General features: G+C 40.2%; 1 long non-coding RNA gene across 1 annotated transcript; it reads right to left on the bottom strand.

The window, feature by feature from the left end:
• Nucleotides 1-7,255: 7,255 nt before the first annotated feature.
• On the bottom strand, nt 7,256-18,846 carry LOC130681864 (uncharacterized). Its single transcript, XR_008995072.1, has 4 exons — nt 18,777-18,846; nt 18,583-18,652; nt 8,107-8,225; nt 7,256-7,970 (listed from the first exon to the last, which is right to left on the bottom strand). It is a non-coding gene; the product is annotated as an uncharacterized LOC130681864 (long non-coding RNA).
• Nucleotides 18,847-19,276: the final 430 nt, after the last annotated feature.

Below are 19,276 nucleotides of genomic sequence, written 5' to 3'. Positions count from 1 at the left end.
TCCTTTCTTAATCTCTGCGCAACTTTCTTTTTCCCTCTTTGGTTCCATCAATAAAAAAACTTAACGGCCCTGGGCCAGATCCAGGCTCCCTGGAATGTAGACATTACATCCATCTTTATGCATTTGTCTGCACACACCACACCGTGCTTGGTAACTGGCCGGCTTGACCAGTAGTTGAAAGAAAGATAAAATTCCTAAGGCAGCATCCATGCAAACCATTTCTTGCTTCTGTGGACAGATGGCAAAAATGTCTTCTTGGTGAAAAAAATAACAGGTGGTTTGTATGTTGTGACTTACTCACTTCTTGGGAAATAGAATCCCTTTGTTTCTCTTCGTAGGCAGGTCCTTCTGAAGTGTGTGGTTGAGTCATTAGCTGGCCACTCAGCCGCGAGAGGGGACCCTGCTCATTTCCTGCACCACTTTTGTTAACCTTTACTAACCCGGGGTGGTGCCATTGTTTACTCACTCTTGAGGTCCACTCAGGCCTGCCTCCTCTGTGTTCCTCCTGGCAAATGGACAGGCTCCCTTTGGAAATGTCGACAGGAAGCTGATGGTCTCACAGGGCAGCTCTAAGAACAGTTTTAATGATCGTACAATCTGCCCTTAAAGAGACCTTTGCTTTTCACCCTGCAAGTCTTACTCTCCTCTTATTCCTCCAGTGAATGCTCTCCCAGGGTTATCTGCTCAGATCACACAATTGTGAGTCCCTTTAATGCCACCCGTGGCTTTTGTCTGGATTTGCTCTGATTTCTCAACTCGGATCTTAAAATGTGGCAGTTGAAACTGTGGGTCACCTGCAGACCCTCTAACCAGAATTGTGAGAGCTAGTGAACACCTTCCTCTGGACATCCTGTATTTGTTAAATGAAGTTCAGTTAAACTGGGAATTCTCAATCCTGCCTTAAAAAAAATGAAATGCAAGATTTTAGCCTTTCTCTGTTAACATTTCATCATGATTTAACTAGTCATTTCCGTGTTTCTGTGATGTGAATCCTGCTCCAAGCAAGCTATCGCTCTTTGCAGCGTGCCTTTTATGTCTCCATGCATACTCTGGACAATCATACGAAGTAGGTGAGAGCCAGGGAAAATGCTCTTTTCTTGTGCAGCCCAAAGAAACTTACAGTAGCTTGATAATAAGGCATAACAAGCCCTCCTTGACACTTCCTGAGAATTATCACTCAACAAGCTGCAAAATAGTCTTGTTACATGATTACCAAGCTCAAAATTCCCCATAGTCTCTGTAAGAAGCCACCATAAACTTTGTGAGACGTTTTTCAGACATTGGAATATACATTGTTTGGAGTATTTCTCTCATGATCTTTCTTCAGCTTTAAATAGCATTTTTTTTTTCCTGTGCCTGTCCTTTACTTAAATATTTTCTTATATTCCATCCTAATACTGATCACGATGGGATTGAATTAGAATTTGATGAATATTGTCTATGTAGAAAATTGCCCATTATTTAGGAACTGAACAACACACTTCTGAATTAATAAAGAAAACATCTTTAGGGAAATTTTAAGAATAATTGAAACAGAAATGAAATTAAAGTATATATCAAAATCTGTTGCTTGCAAGCAGTTCAGAACATTGTGGAATATTTGTATCTTTGAATGCTTATGTAAAAAATACACAAGTGTATAAAATCAGCTAAGTTTTCACCGAGCTAGCAAAGCAAGAGTGAGTTTAAAGGAAAATAGGAGACAGAATGAAAGAATAAATATTAAATAACTGAAATAGAACACTGAGTCATTAATTAACAAACCCTAAGTTGATTTTTCAACACACATACTCCAAGTGTGTATAAAAGTGGTGAAGTCTGAAATAGGTCTGTAGTCTAGTTAATGGAAACATTTTATCAATTTCAAAATTCTAGTATGGCTATTGTCCTGTTAGTTATAAGATGTTATTTTTGAGGAAGCTGGTTAAGGTACAAGTCACTGTATTATTTTTATAGCTTGTTTTGAGTCTCTTAAGTATTTCAAAGTAATACTTTAAAAAAGCTGATTCTTTATAAAACCAGTAAACGTGGTGTATAAATAATGAGACCTCATAACAAAGGAAGTTTTAAAAATTATCAGTATGAGTGATACGTGACATCATTCCAAGCATACAGACAAGAAAAAATAATTATAAAAAGATGGTAACATCTTTATGCTAGCAAAGTGCACCACCTATTTGAAATGGACAACTTCTGCGAAAAAAAATCAGGTTTTCCTGATAGTATGCAGAAAAGTTATTTAAAAATGGATCATAAATCCAGTAACGTTTGTAAGTGTGAAGTGTTAAAATTAAATTTCAGAGTTAGGCATTTGTGTCACTGAGGTTGGAAAATACCTCTTAAACTGGACACACAGACAAATTCAATACATAGGCTTCATTAAAATAAAACTATTGATGTTCATAAGGAAAACCTAAGTCACAGATTGGGAGAAAATATGTGCATCACCTATAGCTGACATTGTTACAGAATAGATTTTCCTACAAAATGTATTGACAAGGAGAAAAGACAACACTTTTTCTTTATTAATTGAAGTATCATTGACATAAAATATATTGGTTTCAGGTGTATAACATAGTGGTTTAGCAATAACAAGCATTACTAAAAGGTTCACCATGCCAAGTGCAGTTTCCATCTGTCACCACACAAAGATATTATGGCATTATTGACTATATTCTCTATGCTGTACTTTCATCCCTGAATATTATTCACCCTTTCAAAAGGAGACACTGCCATTTACTCCGATGTGGAGGATGTGGTGCTGTGACGTTGGCAGACACAGAAGGGCAGACAGCTCATGGTCTATGGGGAAACCTACAATAGTCAACCTTGTGAAAGCAGACAGTAGACAGCTGGTTACTAGGGGCTGGGAGGTCAAGGAGATGAGAGATGGTCAAAGCGTATGAACGTCCAGCTTTAAGATGAATATGTTCTGGGAACTAACGTACAGCACGGTGACTGTAGTTAAGAATGCTCCATATGTGCTTCAATTTGACCAAGAGAGAAGATGTCAAGTTTCTCATCACACACACAAAAACTGTGAACTGTGTAAGGTGTCGGATGTGTTCATTGGCTTGATTATGATGCTCGTACAAAAATGTGCACGTCCCCCAGATCATCACACGTAACACCTTCAATTTATGCAGTTTGCATTTGTCGGTTATGCATCTCAGGAAAGCTGGGAAAGTGGAAAACAGGTCAGAGAAGCAATGAAGCCGAACCTCTGGTGCCTGCATCCTGTCGGAGGATGTGAGAAATAGAACGCTTAGTGGGCGAAGCTGTTCACAGGGAACCCGCCCTGCATGTTTTCATTGGTAAGTTCTAGAAGATGCAAGCTGACAAGTACTGGCGATGCAGCTATCTGAGGTGGGGGATGTGTGCTTTATGCTGACTTTGGGTAATGAATAAAATGCATTGCACGCCCGAGAAGCCTGTGACGGGGGCTGCCCTGGGCATTGTAGGGCTTCTGCATCCTTGCTGGTCTCTACCAACTTAGAAGCCTGTAGCCCTTTCATCCCCCACCCACATGTCTCCAGACACTGAGAAATGCCCACTGGAGAGAGAATCGCCCCTGATTTTAAAACAGAGCATTTCACTAATAGGAAAAAATAGATGCACACATATATTCATTGTGGCATGTTCAGTAGCCAAGGTATAGAAGAAACCCAAGTGCCCATCTACAGGTGAGCGAATAAGGAAGAAGTGCTACTTACAGCAAGCGGAATATTACTGAGCCATGAAAAAGGAAATGTTGTCTTTTGTGATGATGATGGATGTGGAGGGTGCTGTGCTAACTTAAAAGTTAGATAGAGAAAGACAAATACCATATGATTTTACTCATGTGGGATCTTAATAAAAAGAAATGCACCCATAAATATTTGACAAGAGACTGTTGGTTACCATAGGGAGGAGAATGGAGGTTGTGTGGAATAGGTGAAGGGGTTAGAGAAGTACAAACTCCAAAGTATAAAATAAATTAGTCATAGGAATGAAAATACAACACAGAGAAGAAAACTGATACCGTATTTCTCGGTATGGTAACGGGGGCACTACACTGACAGTGTTGAGCATTTAGGAGTGTATATAATTATCAAATCACTGTGTTGTACATGTGAAACCAATATTGTATATCAACTATATTCCAACAAAAAAAAAGAAACAGTATTAATATATAAATGTGTACATAATAGTATATTACAGGATAGACGATCTTAACCAATTCAAATAAAGACAGACACGCTGGCATTTCTTCCCCAAATAATTCAGGATACAGCTCCAAAAATAAAAGAACATTTTCCTGCACGGCAGCCATTCATTTATCACACCTAATGAAAATAAAGCAAGTGTTCTGATGTCATAAAATCCTGTGACTTATATTGCAGTTTCCTCAGATGTCTCCAGTACTGTCTGTGAGTCGATAGCAGGACGCTCTGTCTCCTAAAGGATATTGTGGTTGGACAGAGTCCCCCACTATTCTTTTGTCTGCTCCATTCATCCGTGAGAGCTCACAGCCTACTGCTGTTGTGTTTGCAAAGTAACTTGGAAAAACTGTGCCCAGTTGCGCTTGCACAAGCAAACGGTGTCTGCGTAAAGATGTCACTGTTTCCTCGTCACACCTAGAAGACTGCGTCCTGTGATGGCATCTGACTCTTTCAACCCCAGCGTATGGTAAGGTGCTGACCTCCCTGTGGGTGAGCGGAGCTACGTCGGATAATACAACTGAAAAGCCACATTAGACCCTTCAAAGATGACACTGTGACTCAGGAAACGGAACCTGCAGGCTTTTGGCCAAACACAGCTTCAAATGTCAAGTCACTCTTTGGACCAAGTGCTGATGTTTTGAGCGCCTGCTCTTAAAGGAGAGTCAGAAATGAGTCAGAAGGCGACGGGTCTAACATCGAGACTCACAAATGAGAGAACGTTTTCCCTGTGCAAGTGTCTGGCAGGTCTCAGAATGATACCAGATGGTTACGATCTGAACCCTGGGTTCCTTTATGCTAAGAGCTACTTTTCTCTAAAGTGGCTGTCTGATCTATAAAAGGCACTTTGCCATCAAGAGTACGCCACTCCTGGTTCAAAGTAGCGCATTTGCTACAAGTTCCAAGAGATGGCTTTTGGTGGACGTATTTGTTAGATTTTCCTTTTACTAGATTTAACATCACACCCGCGAAACATGGCTAAACTGCTAACGAAACACAACGTTCTGTCTCGAAGTTCAGAGTCAATTTGCTAAAATTGTTTAATTGGCAAATAAATGGTTGAGTTAGCAATTTCCCTGTGTACTAACCTATACATTCATTGTCCAAATAATGATTGCAGGAACTTTCCATGTCAGATTTTTAAATGCATTACCTATTTTGTTTTATTAGACTTGGCTTGCCTTTTTAAAAAATAGCCCTAAATCAGTGAACCCAGGGGCAAAATAGTAACTATATTGCCATTAAATGAGGCTGAATATTACATTTTGTCTGAAACAGCACTGCTCTGTGTCATAAAACACACAGTAATCTCTCTTCAGTTGTCAAGCATCCTACCAATTGTAAAAATGTCTGTTACCGATATAATTTTTCATTCATTTACCACAAAGCTAATGAGAAAAACTACCCTTGGTCAGATTCTGTACAAACCTTGAGGAATCTGACATTGAAGAAACCTCGATGTCTATGTTCTTTTGAAGAAAATACAGGAAGGGTAGTTCAAAGACACCCAGAAAATGTGCTAAGACATGATGCAGTTGTGCCAGAGAGAGGCATCGGTTAGGGAGAGGTGAGAAACCTGTGGGACGATGTAATAGGGTGATGGACAAAGAGATGATTTGTGTTGATTTTCACACAGAGAACCTTATTTTAAAGGAGTCAGTGCCACTTGTAGGACCCAAAAGAACAAACACAATACATATGTTTTGCAACGATGGTCTCTTTGAGCCTGAGGTATCTTCCCACCAAGCACTGACGATTGCCTGTTCAGGGACAGGTGTCTTTAAAAAATATGTACAGTTAACTGTTTTTGGAGCCTGTAGTTGACATGGCAGGGACATCTCCGTTACTCTGTTCTGTTATAGGAGCTACATGCTGGCTTAATTTACTCGTCTGTTCTAAGGCATGAGTCACAATCTATAATTAAATCTTCATCAACTCTGTGTATGGGATCTAGCAGAGCAAGATCCTCGAATAAAAATAAAAAACGGTTCATTGACAATTATATCTCCACATCCCTCTGTATACTGGGCATGAAATTGTCAGAAAACAGTCCACCCACAACAAGCCATAAATGAAGAGCTAATGCCTCATGTTCTAAAATAGTTTTAAATCGAGCTTTTTCTCTAGAGATGCTCCCTACGTTAGGATATCCTAGTTTACTTTCTGCTTCTAAACATTCATGGAGAGTGTCACACTCTATTAGCTTTTTAAAAATATTTTGAAATCATCCTGTATACTCAGCTGTCCGTAGTGAGACATCTGGAAAGATACACAAATGGCTTGACGGCAGTGATTGCTCAGTGGTTTATTAATAGATCCTTTGCATTTTCTTGTTTCTATTTCTCTGCATCTATAAACATCTCCACAGTGAGGTTGCCTTAGATATTCAGAAACTGCCATTTTAAAGAGTCTGTGTGGCATATTCCCTCAAATTCTTGTGTCGAGCGGACATTATAGCTTCACAGTTGTTTTGTGAAATGTCAAAATGTGTGTATTCTTGTTTTAATGAATGCTGTATCCCAATTTGCCGAAAGTGTTAGTTCCTTCCTCCTAGGTTTTCAACCCAAATATGTTTTTGATCATCTGAAAATCAAATGTGCTTTATTTAGAATTGCAGTTTCATAACACAAAATTAAAACACTGTCACGGTAAACATATGTTTGCCGGTAAAAGAGAAATAGCGTTATCTTTACACTGGTTTCTTTTCTGGCATTATTTAGGAGAATCCTCATAAAAATTTAGCATGAAGGAAAAGCAAAGTATTCCATTAATACCTCATTGATTACATGTTAAAACAATAATAGTTTGTATATGTTAAGCTAAATAACACAGATGTTAGAGTCAGGTACACTTTGTTCCATTTCCCGTGTTTTCATGTGGCTGCTAGAACATGTAAATGACCATGGGTGTCTCCTATTCCATTCGTGATTGGTGACATTGATCTAAGATAATACTTTTCACTCCATGGGCTGCTTAATACGATGGGAGGGGACGGACAGCCTTCTGGTTGACCGGGATTAGGGATACGAATCATGAGAGCTCTGAGCCCCCCAACCGAACTCAGAGCCTAATTTATCGGTTTCATATGTGGGTCTCTGAAGAAAGAACACCCCAATTCTAAAATGGTTCAGGACTGTGCCTTTACAGGAGAGGAACGTTTGGAAATCAAGGATGGGGCTCAGTTTGGGGTCTGAGAAGGAAAAGAACAGCCTCAGGCTAGAGATGAAGGCTCGTGTCCTCAGGGATGGGCACAGCCATGATGAGGAGGTACCAGGGACAGTTAGGGGGCAAAATCAACACAGGAAGATGTGGAGGTTGGGGAAGGGGAGGTGGGCGTTTCTTCTTAGAACTCTGCCATGTTTTAATAGGTGGAGGTCCTGGAGACCTGCTGAGCAGCCAGACATCCCTGTGACAGGTGCATCTCTGGGAGGGTCAGGATCGATGTCTTTGCACATGAACAGCTGTAAATTAAGAGGACAGCTCTCCTTGAAGTCAGTAAAACTGGAGAAGTGTGTTCTTTTCTTCCCTCGTACTCTGCAAGTTGAATGTGCACACCCAATCCATTTACAGCCCCATAACTGAGATTGGCTCTAATAATTCCAGTAACCATGCCATCCACAAGTCCCTGGGGAGATGTGCTGCCTGCTTTTGACTTTTCTTCTCCAACAGAATTTAAGTTGGAAAAAGCATCTCGATGAATAGCCATTAAAGAGAAGGATTTGCTGCTCATCTGATGTTTCCAAGGGAATTTTTGCTGGTGGACACTCGGATCTGAGAAGCAAACCATCTCATATTGTCAAACAGTAAAAGTTTAAGGGATAAGAAAAGCTTTTATCCGTGAATTCCATCCCCAGCATTCCTGCCAAGGTGTTTTCCAAGGAGCTGGATTAGTAGATTTTTCTCTTACCTGCAATTTTACTTTTATCTTGAGCATACCATTTCATCACTGCTCAGAGTGGAAGGTTTTGTCCCCTTTATAAAGAAGAGTTTGTTTGTTTGTTTTTCTATCTTGAAATGTTCATTCAACTGCAAATAGATTCAAGTAAAAGTGCTTTATTATTCCTTTATTCCAGGAAGACTTTTTACATTTTTAATTCACTTTTGTCCTTCCCGCATCAGGCAGTTACACATGGCTGATGGTATAAGTAATATTTAGACAAAGCTCTAAAATGTGGTATATTTGGTAATGGGGGGCAGTAATTTTTTAGTAGCATAATTAACAGGCAGGTCCTGATACTTCGTTTCTCATCCTCAAATGAACCCAGGGACTGTTTCCTCAGTCCCGTCCCCACCTACCTGTTTATTGGAGGGCCAGCCATCACTCAGATGTCTGCACCAGGAGGAAGGGCATTCATTTGTCAGAAAATTCCCTGATGCAGCCACAAATTCTTTGGTGGACCATTTCATAATTTTGGTTCCTTGACTAATTTTATACTCCCTTGCTAGGTCTGGCACACGAAGCTCATCTACTCAAGAATCCTTAAATGTCGAATTGCTAGCATCTCTTGCAGGAAGTACTGAAACTAGGTACCCAGGCTTCTCCCATCTGGCATTGTTATGGGTGTGGCTGGCAGGAGAGGTGAGCAGCCTGCTGCGGTGCTCGCTGCCCCTGGAGGAAGTCACGGCCATGGGCATCCCAGGGTGGCGGCAGAGATGGGCTAAGTCCCCAGATGCCCCGTGGCTGTTATCTACACTGGACCAGTACATAAGCTACTCCTGAATATTGTTGTTGGAAGGTTTCCATGCCACCTGCATCCCCAGCCCTCCCAGTTTTGGGGATCTGTGCAATCTCTTTTTCTGGAGCATTTTTCTGCTTAACCCGTGAGAGCTGGATTCTGATGGTGGGCGGCAGTGAAGAACACGTGTCTAAGGGAACTGGTGGCCGGAGGTTTTCTTAGCATCCCCAGGTGTTAGGCAAGATCACCCCCAATGCAGTGACAATCGGTAGATGCAAATATCTGTCTTTCCTCCCAGGCTTTTAAAGCGTTGATGAAAAGACCAACTAATGGTAGTGCAGGAAAGAGGATTCTTAGAGTACACGGCCCCTTTTCTTGTAAAATCTCTAAATGAATCAGTCATTTGCTCACGTTTTGAACATTGCACTTGCCTGGGAAGAGACTGGCTTACGGGTTCTTCACTGGGTATTTTCCAGGACAAGGTGAACCCAGACAAAAACAGAACTGGTGAGAGTTACCCTGTGTGTACCAGCAAGAATAAACTAAGGAGCAGGCAAAGCTGCAAAACCTAAGTTTGCTCATGAAAGCATTTGTGCCCCCAGAAAGCATAAAATGGCATAATTTGAAAACACCACAATACCAGGAAAAAATTGTATTTGAGAGTAATCGGTGCATTTAAAATCTGCATGTAGGCTTTCTTTTTTTAAAAAGCCGATCTATGGTTGAATAAGTTCACCTTTCCTTTTTTTTTTTTTTTTTTTTTTTTTTTTTTTTTTTTAGATAATTATTTTTTATTGAAGGGTAGTTGACACACAGTATTACATTACATTAGTTTCAGGTGTACAACACAGTGATTCAACATTTATATACATGATAATTCTAAGTACCAGCTATCACCATACCAAGTTGTTACAATATTTTGACTATATTCCTTATGCTATACATTACATCCCGGTTGCTTATTTATTTTACAATTGGAAGTGTGTACTTTTTCTTGGTTGTTGTTGTTAGGGCATCTCTCATTTTTATTGATCAAATGGTTGTTAACAACAATAAAATTCTGTATAGGGGAGTCAATGCTCAATGCACAATCATTAATCCACCCCAAGCCTAATTTTCGTCAGTCTCCAATCTTCTGAAGCATAACGAACAAGTTCTTACATGGAGAACAAATTCTTACATAGTGAATAAGTTACATGGTGAACAGTACAAGGGCAGTCATCACAGAAACTTTTGGTTTTGCTCATGCATTATGAACTATAAACAGTCAGTTCAAATATGAATACACATTTGATTTTTATACTTGATTTATATGTGGATACCACATTTCTCTCTTTATTATTTTTAATAAGATGCTGAAGTGGTAGGTAGATACAACATAAAGGTAGAAAACATAGTTTAGTGTTGTAAGAGAGCAAATGTAGATGATCAGGTGTGTGCCTGTAGACTATGTGTTAATCCAAGCTAGACAAGGGCAATAAAACATCCACATATGCAGAAGATTTCTCTCAGAACAGGGGGGGTGAGGTTCTAAGCCTCACCTCTGTTGATCCCCAATTTCTCACCTGATGACCCCCCTGCGACTGTGCCTGTCTTAGGTTGTTCCTCCCTTGAGGAATCTTACCCGTCTCTGGCTAACCAGTCATCTTCCGGGGCCACACAGGGAAATGTTAAGTTGGTAAGTGAGAGAGAAGCCTTATTGTTTGAAATGGTTAGCTTTTTATTTCTTTGCATATTTATGCCCTGTGGCTTCTATGCCCAGCATTTGTCTTGAGGTATCTTTACCACTTGGAGGAGTTATGATACTCGGTAAATTTGATATGAGGCACGAATTCTATTTAAGAATTCGTTGTAATTAGGAAGGAAGAAGAAAAGCTATAGAAGTAGCAGGCGGGAGAAAACATGGGAAGATTGATTATTTCTTTGACATATCTTCTTGTAGAGTAACTTCAGCATGTATATATTTTAAGCTACTACTTAAATTGCGCACACACATTAACATAATAGGAGTATAGTTACATAACCAAAGCATACCTGTAATTACCAGCCATCTCCAGTGAAACCAAGAAAACCAGTTAGGCACCCTAGGCATTTGTGAAAACTTATCAATGATATGATGGTTATTATCTAACTGAATTTGAATAGTTTGAGAAAAATCAGACAAATTAAAACAACCCATTCCTGGGCACTGTTCACATCCCATATGTTCTTTTAACAGTAAATAGTCTGTAGTTGTAAGATTTTGGAGCGCTACAATTTGCACTTCTCCTAATTCTTGGTTGAGTTCCAACAGTATAGATCCAGTCAAATTTGTTGTTTTACTGTATGCCCAGGCCAGCTTAGATATCTCCTTCATTCCCATGGCAAGTCCAGGAGCTGGTGGGATGAGTGCATCTACAGCTGTAGCAGTGCGTGGATCTTTGTTGGGGTTTTTTGATGATCATCTTCTGGCATGAGTCTTCCCGAGAGTGCTGATGTTGGAAGTTCTTTTTCATATCGTTTCTTAGTTCATTTTCGGGGTAGCCAAATTAGGCTTTGATCCTCTGTATAAACACAAACAGACCCTTTGCCTACACTTTTATATGTCCTTTATATTATTGTGTAGAACTCATTAGAGGTCACCACATAGGAACTGCATTTTTTTTTTTTAATCATTAATCTACACTTACATGACGAATACTTACGAATACTTTGTTTACTAGGCTCTCCCCTATACCAGGTCCCCCCTATATACTCCTTTACAGTCACTGTCCATCAGCGTAGCAACCTGTTGTAGAATCACTACTTGTCTTCTCTGTGTTGTACAGCCCTCCCCTTTCTCCCACCCCGCTATGGATGCTAATCTTAATACCCCCCTACTTCTCCCCCCCTTATCCCTCCCTACCCACCCATCCTCCCCAGTCCCTTTCCCTTTGGTACCTGTTAGTCCATTCTTGAGTTCTGTGATTCTGCTGCTGTTGTGTTCCTTCAGTTTTTCCTTTGTTCTTATATTCCACAGATGAGTGAAATCATTTGGTATTTCTCTTTCTCTGCTTGGCTTGTTTCACTGAGCAAAATACCCTCCAGCTCCATCCATGTTGCTGCAAATGGTTGGATTTGCCCTTTTCTTATGGCTGAGTAGTATTCCATTGTGTATATGTACCACATCTTCTTTATCCATTCATCTATCGATGGACATTTAGGTTGCTTCCAATTCTTGGCTATTGTAAATAGTGCTGCGATAAACATAGGGGTGCACTGATCTTTCTCATACTTGATTGCTGCATTCTTAGGGTAAATTCCTAGGAGTGCAATTCCTGGGTCAAATGGTAGGTCTGTTTTGAGCATTTTGATGTACCTCCATACTGCTTTCCACAATGGTTGAACTAACTTACATTGCCACCAGCAGTGTAGGAGGGTTCCCCTTTCTCCACAGCCTCGCCAACATTTGTTGTTGTTTGTCTTTTGGATGGCAGCCATCCTTACTGGTGTGAGGTGATACCTCATTGTAGTTTTAATTTGCATTTCTCTGATAATTAGCGATGTGGAGCATCTTTTCATGTGTCTGTTGGCCATCTGTATTTCTTTTTTGGAGAACCGTCTGTTCAGTTCCTTTGCCCATTTTTTAATTGGGTTATTTGTTTTTTGTTTGTTGAGGCGTGTGAGCTCTTTATATATTCTGGACGTCAAGCCTTTATCGGATGTGTCATTTTCAAAGATATTCTCCCATACTGTAGGGTTTCTTTTTGTTCTATTGATGGTGTCTTTTGCTGTACAGAAGCTTTTCAGCTTAATATAGTCCCACTTGTTCATTTTTGCTGTTGTTTTCCTTGCCCGGGGAGATATGTTCAAGAAGAGGTCACTCATGTTTATGTCTAAGAGGTTTTCGCCTATGTTTTCTTCCAAGAGTTTAATGGTTTCATGACTTACATTCAGGTCTTTGATCCATTTTGAGTTTACTTTTGTATATGGGGTTAGACGATGGTCCAGTTTCATTCTCCTACATGTAGCTGTCCAGTTTTGCCAGCACCATCTGTTGAAGAGACTGTCATTTCGCCATTGTATGTCCATGGCTCCTTTATCAAATATTAATTGACCATATATGTCTGAGTTAATGTCTGGATTCTCTAGTCTGTTCCATTGGTCTGTGGCTCTGTTCTTGTGCCAGTACCAAATTGTCTTGATTACTATGGCTTTATAATAGAGCTTGAAGTTGGGGAGTGAGATCCCCCCTACTTTATTCTTCTTTCTCAGGATTGCTTTGGCTATTCGGGGTCTTTGGTGGTTCCATATGAATTTTTGAATTATTTGATCCAGTTCATTGAAGAATGTTGCTGGTAGTTTCATAGGGATCGCATCAAATCTGTATATTGCTTTGGGCAGGATGGCCATTTTGACGATATTAATTCTTCCTAGCCATGAGCATGGGATGCGTTTCCATCTGTTAGTGTCCCCTTTAATTTCTTTTAAGAGTGACTTGTAGTTTTCAGAATATAAGTCTTTCACTTCTTTGGTTAGGTTTATTCCTAGGTATTTTATTTTTTTTGATGCAATTGTGAATGGAGTTGTTTTCCTGATTTCTCTTTCTGTTGGTTCATTGTTGGTATATAGGAAAGCCACAGATTTCTGTGTGTTGATTTTGTATCCTGCAACTTTGCTGTATTCCGATATCAGTTCTAGTAGTTCTGGGGTGGAGTCTTTAGGGTTTTTTATGTACAGTATCATGTCATCTGCAAATAGTGACAGTTTGACTTCTTCTTTGCCAATCTGGATTCCTTGTATTTTTTTGTTTTGTCTGATTGCCGTGGCTAGGACCTCTAGTACAATGTTAAATAACAGTGGGGAGAGTGGGCATCCCTGTCTAGTTCCCGATCTCAGCGGAAATGCTTTCAGCTTCTCGCTATTCAATATAATGTTGGCTGTGGGTTTTTCATAGATGGCCTTTATTATGTTGAGGTACTTGCCCTCTATTCCCATTTTGCTGAGAGTTTTTATCATGAATGGATGTTGAACTTTGTCAAATGCTTTTTCAGCATCTATGGAGATGATCATGTGGTTTTTGTCTTTCTTTTTGTTGATGTGGTGGATGATATTGATGGACTTTCGAATGTTGTGCCATCCTTGCATCCCTGGGATGAATCCCACTTGGTCATGGTGTACGATGGTTTTGATGTATTTTTGAATTCGGTTTGCTAAAATTTTGTTGAGTATTTTTGCGTCTACGTTCATCAGGGATATTGGTCTATAGTTTTCTTTTTTGGTGGTGTCTTTGCCTGGTTTTGGTATTAGGGTGATGTTAGCTTCATAGAATGAGTTTGGGAGTATCCCCTCCTCTTCTATTTCTTGGAAAACTTTAAGGAGAATGGGTATTATGTCTTCCCTGTATGTCTGATAAAATTCCGAGGTAAATCCATCTGGCCCGGGGGTTTTGTTCTTTGGTAGTTTTTTGATTACCGCTTCAATTTCGTTGCTGGTAATTGGTCTGTTTAGATTTTCTGTTTCTTTTTGGGTCAGTCTTGGAAGGTTGTATTTTTCTAGGAAGTTGTCCATTTCTCCTAGGTTTCCCAGCTTGTTAGCATATAGGTTTTCATAGTAGTCTCTAATAATTCTTTGTATTTCTGCGGGATCTGTTGTGATTTTTCCTTTCTCATTTCTGATACTGTTGATTTGTGTTGACTCTCTTTTCCTCTTAATAAGTCTGGCTAGAGGCTTATCTATTTTGTTTATTTTCTCGAAGAACCAGCTCTTGGTTTCATTGATTTTTGCTATTGTTTTATTCTTCTCAATTTTATTTATTTCTTCTCTGATCTTTATTATGTCCCTCCTTCTGCTGACCTTAGGCCTCATTTGTTCTTCTTTTTCCAATTTTGATAGTTGTGACATTAGACCGTTCATTTGGGATTGCTCTTCCTTTTTTAAATATGCTTGGAGTGCTATATACTTTCCTCTTAAGACTGCTTTTGCTGCGTCCCACAGAAGTTGGGGCTTAGTGTTGTTGTTGTCATTTGTTTCCATATATTGCTGGATCTCCATTTTGATTTGGTCATTGATCCATTGATTATTTAGGAGCGTGTTGTTTAGCCTCCATGTGTTTGTGAGCCTTTTTGCTTTCTTTGAACAGTTTATTTCTAGTTTAATGCCTTTGTGGTCTGAAAAGTTGGTTGGTAGGATTTCAATCTTTTGGAATTTACTGAGGCTCTTTTTGTGTCCTAGTATGTGGTCTATTCTGGAGAATGTTCCATGTGCACTTGAGAAGAACGTGTATCCTGTTGCTTTTGGATGTAGAGTTCTGTAGATGTCTATTAGGTCCATCTGTTCTAGTGTGTTGTTCAGTGCCTCTGTGTCCTTACTTATTTTCTGTCTGGTGGATCTGTCCTTTGGAGTGAGTGGTGTGTTGAAGTCTCCTAGAATGAATGCATTGCATTCTATTTCCTCCTTTAGTTCTGTTAATATTTGTTTCAGGTATGTTGGTGCTCCTGTATTGGGTGCATATATATTTATAATGGTTATATCCTCTTGATGGACTGAGCCCTTTATCATTATGTAATGTCCTTCTTTGTCTTTTGTTACTTTCTTTATTTTGAAGTCTGTTTTGTCTGATACCAGAATTGCAACACCTGCTTTCTTCTCTCTGTTGTTTGCTTGAAATATCTTTTTCCATCCCTTGACTTTAAGTCTGTGCGCGTCTTTGGGTTTGAGGTGAGTCTCTTGTAAGCAGCATATGGATGGATCTTGCTTTTTTATCCATTCTATTACTCTGTGTCTTTTGATTGGTGCATTCAGTCCATTTACATTTAGGGTGATTATTGAAAGGTATGAATTTATTGCCATTGCAGGCTTTAAGTTTGTGGTTACCAAAGGTTTAGGGTTAGCTTCTTTACTGTCTTACTGTCTAACTTAACTCGCTTGTTGAGCTATTATAAACACAATCTGATGATTCTTTATTTCTCTCCCTTCTTATTCCTCCTCCTCCCTTCTTCATATGTTGGGTGTTTTGTTGTGTGCTCTTTTTAGGAGTGCTCCCATCTAGAGCAGTCCCTGTAGGATGCCCTGTAGAGGTGGTTTGTGGGAGGCAAATTCCCTCAACTTTTGCTTGTCTGGGAATTGTTTAATCCCTCCTTCATATTTAAATGATATTCGTGCTGGATACAGTAGTCTTGGTTCGAGGCCCTTCTGTTTCATTGCATTAAGTATATCATGCCATTCTCTTCTGGCCTGTAGGGTTTCTGTTGAGAAGTCTGATGATAGCCTGATGGGTTTTCCTTTGTAGGTAACCTTTTTTTTCTCTCTGGCTGCTTGTAATACTTTGTCCTTGTCTTTGATCTTTGCCATTTTAATTATTATGTGTCTTGGTGTTGCCCTCCTTGGATCCCTTGTCATGGGAGTTCTGTGTACCTCTGTGGTCTGAGAGGCCATTTCTTCCCCTAGTTTGGGGAAATTTTCAGCAATTATTTCTTCAAAGACATTTTCTATCCCCTTTTCTCTCTCTACTTCTTCTGGAATGCCTATGATTCTTAAATTATTTCTTTTATATTGATCACTCAGCTCTCTTAGAATTATTTCATTCCTGGAGATCCTTTTATCTCTCTCTGCATCAGCTTCTCTGCGTTCCTGTTCTCTGTTTTCTAGTCCATTAATGGTCTCTTGCATCTCGTCCATTCTGTTTTGAAGTCCTTCCAGAGCTTGTTTTATTTCTGAATTCTCCTTCCTTAGTTCTTGCATATTTCTCTGCAAGTCCATCAGCATGGTTATGACTTTTGTTTTGAATTCTTTTTCAGGTAGACTGGCTAAATCTATCTCCCCAGATTCCTTCTCAGGGGAAGATGTAGCAGATGCCGAAGCTGTCTGGGTTAGTCTTGTCTGAATCATATTTTTTTGCCTTTTCATGTTGACAGGTGCTATTGACTGTCAGCTGGGAGGGCCAAAATTTTCACTTACTACTGGCCTTTCTTTACTGGGGCAACTGCGACCCCTAGTGGCTTGTGTTGGGTAATTGCGTGTAGAGTGGGTCTTTGTGTCTTGCCTGGCCGGAAGGGAGAAATTTCCCTTTCTGTGGGCGGAATTTGTCTCAGGCTGCTTCTCTGCTTTCGCAGCGCCCGGTGGGGTGATGGATGGGGGGGCTGCTTGACTGTTTGCCTCCGTGAGGGGTCTCAGAGCTGTTGCCCAGGGGGTTAGTGCACCCGGTTTTCCCTGTAATTTCCAGCTGCTGTACTGTGACCTGGGTTGTTTCCGTCAAGCTGTTAAGTCCCTGTCCCTTTAAGACTTTCAAAAAAAGCCCCCGCTTTTCTTTGTCACAGGGGCATCAGCTTCAGCACCCGCTCTGAGGTCTACCCCCTGTTCTCCCAGTATCCAGGGCCCCCTGGGCATATACTGTGTCTGCGCTCTGGCCCGGATGGCTGGGGCTGGGTGTTCGGCAGTCCTGGGCTCCGTCTCCCTCCCGCTCTGCCTATTGTTCTCCCGCCGGGAGCTGGGGGGAGGGGCGCTCGCGTCCCGCAGGGCCGGGGCTTGTATCTTACCCCCTTCGCGAGGCGCTGGGTTCTCGCTGGTGTAGCTGCAGTCTGGCCACTGTCCTGCGTCTTCTGGTCTCTCTTTTAGGGCTAGTTGTGTTTGTTGTATTTTCAAAAGTATATATGTTTTTGGGAGGAGATTCCCACTGTCCTACTCACGCCGCCATGTTGGCTCCGCCTCCTCCTCACCTTTCCTTTTAAGCTTCTTATAAACCAGAGTCTAGGTTTTCATTAGGGTAACGGCATGCCTAAAGGACTCGTATTTATCTCAGATCATGAAATATGCCTGCATTTTCATACAATCTCCAGTTTATGTGCTTCTGTGTTATTTTAAGACATAAGTTCTGATATAAACAATTTAAGATAAATGACATTGATTTGTTCATGTCAACTTAATCTTTTCACTTGCTCAGAGTTTGGACATTCAAATGTTTTCTGAAAGTTAAATTAATATTATCTTGAATCCTTAAAGTAACCAGTTCTTTGATGATGAAGTGCCACATTATTAATTTGTTGTATGAATTTTGCTCATGCAATATTTAGCCTGTCAGGAGACAGCTTATTTCAGTGCATAAGGTAATAATAGTGCTCATGATATAAAACACTGTGCTGAGCTTCTATACTGAATTCTTTGTATTTTATCGCAGCACTACTTGACATTCTCCCCATTTTATAGATGACACCGTGACTGGGGGCTAAGCCACAGCTATTACTATTTGTAATTCATTCCTTAGTTTTGGCAGATAGCATATTGAGTCTTTCTAATGCTTTAACTTTAGCCATGATGATGTCTTATTTACTCATTTCCTTATTTAATTAAAAAGGACACTTGCTTCCTGACAAGGGGAGTTATCACAGACTATCCTGTACCTTGGTAACATGATTTCAGTGCTGTCATTTTACCAGTTGTCTATTTTGCAAAAACAAAACTAAGTTGGCTTTTCTGATTTCATTCTCAAAAAGTCTTCAAGCATTTGCTCTGTTTTTTTTTTAAAAAAAGCAACGGTGAAACCAACTCCAATAGCTAATTTTTTTAAAAAGTTTTCTTGAAGTTGGACCAGTTGTTTATATGCATTGAGCCTCTTAATTTGTCTATGACAGAACCTCACTCAGAACTACGTCCTTTTTGTACGGCCTCCACAGGGGTTTTGATTCGTTTCCTCCTTTATCTATTACTGTCACTACAGTGACTTAAAACATCACTTAAAACCTTTTACTTACATAACTCACTGAAGCAAATCCACACAACGACAAAGCTCAAATTCAGCATTTTCGATTGACGGCACTTTACCTGATATTAGTTACAATGCAATTCATTAAAAATTTTACCTAATATTAGTTATAGTAATATTAGTGAAAAATAATATCTGTCAGGAGTCTACCCAGGGAAGAAAGTGCTGTTAATATTTGCTTACAGTTAGTGCAAATGTGGAGAGGGGGCTGAAGGGCGTGACTCAGCGCTGCTTATGAGGCCATCCAGCCTCACTGTGTGGCCTGGAGGAGAACTGGGGTCTCTCACGGGCACAGTTTGGGGTCACCCGCCGTCATAAATCCTCATTAAGAGTGACACCTCCGCCTGCTGTTTACAGTGTGTCTCTGCTGGTCGTAGCCCAGGCTGTGCGTCATTGACTGTTACAGAAATTTAGTTCTTAACCCGTCCATGTTACCTCCCTTAGCAACTCCAAGATCACTTTGTCCTATGGGAGGAAAACCTACCTTGTTAAGAATCTGATTTGAATTGCACTTGATTCATACATGAATTTTGGCAGCATTGGTATTTTCACGACACAAAATTTAAGCATTTACGAACAGGGCACATACGTCCCTGGCTCAGGTCTTGTTCGGTTCCCTTCAGGACAATTTGATTCATTTCTTTCCGATGCCAGTTTTATTAAATGCGCTCTCAATGTTTTTT

The sequence above is a fragment of the Manis pentadactyla genome, chromosome X, assembly GCF_030020395.1.
Source record: "Manis pentadactyla isolate mManPen7 chromosome X, mManPen7.hap1, whole genome shotgun sequence".
NCBI lineage: Eukaryota > Metazoa > Chordata > Mammalia > Pholidota > Manidae > Manis > Manis pentadactyla.
Note: the sequence above shows the minus strand (reverse complement) of the source record. Positions and strands in the feature narration are given on the sequence as shown.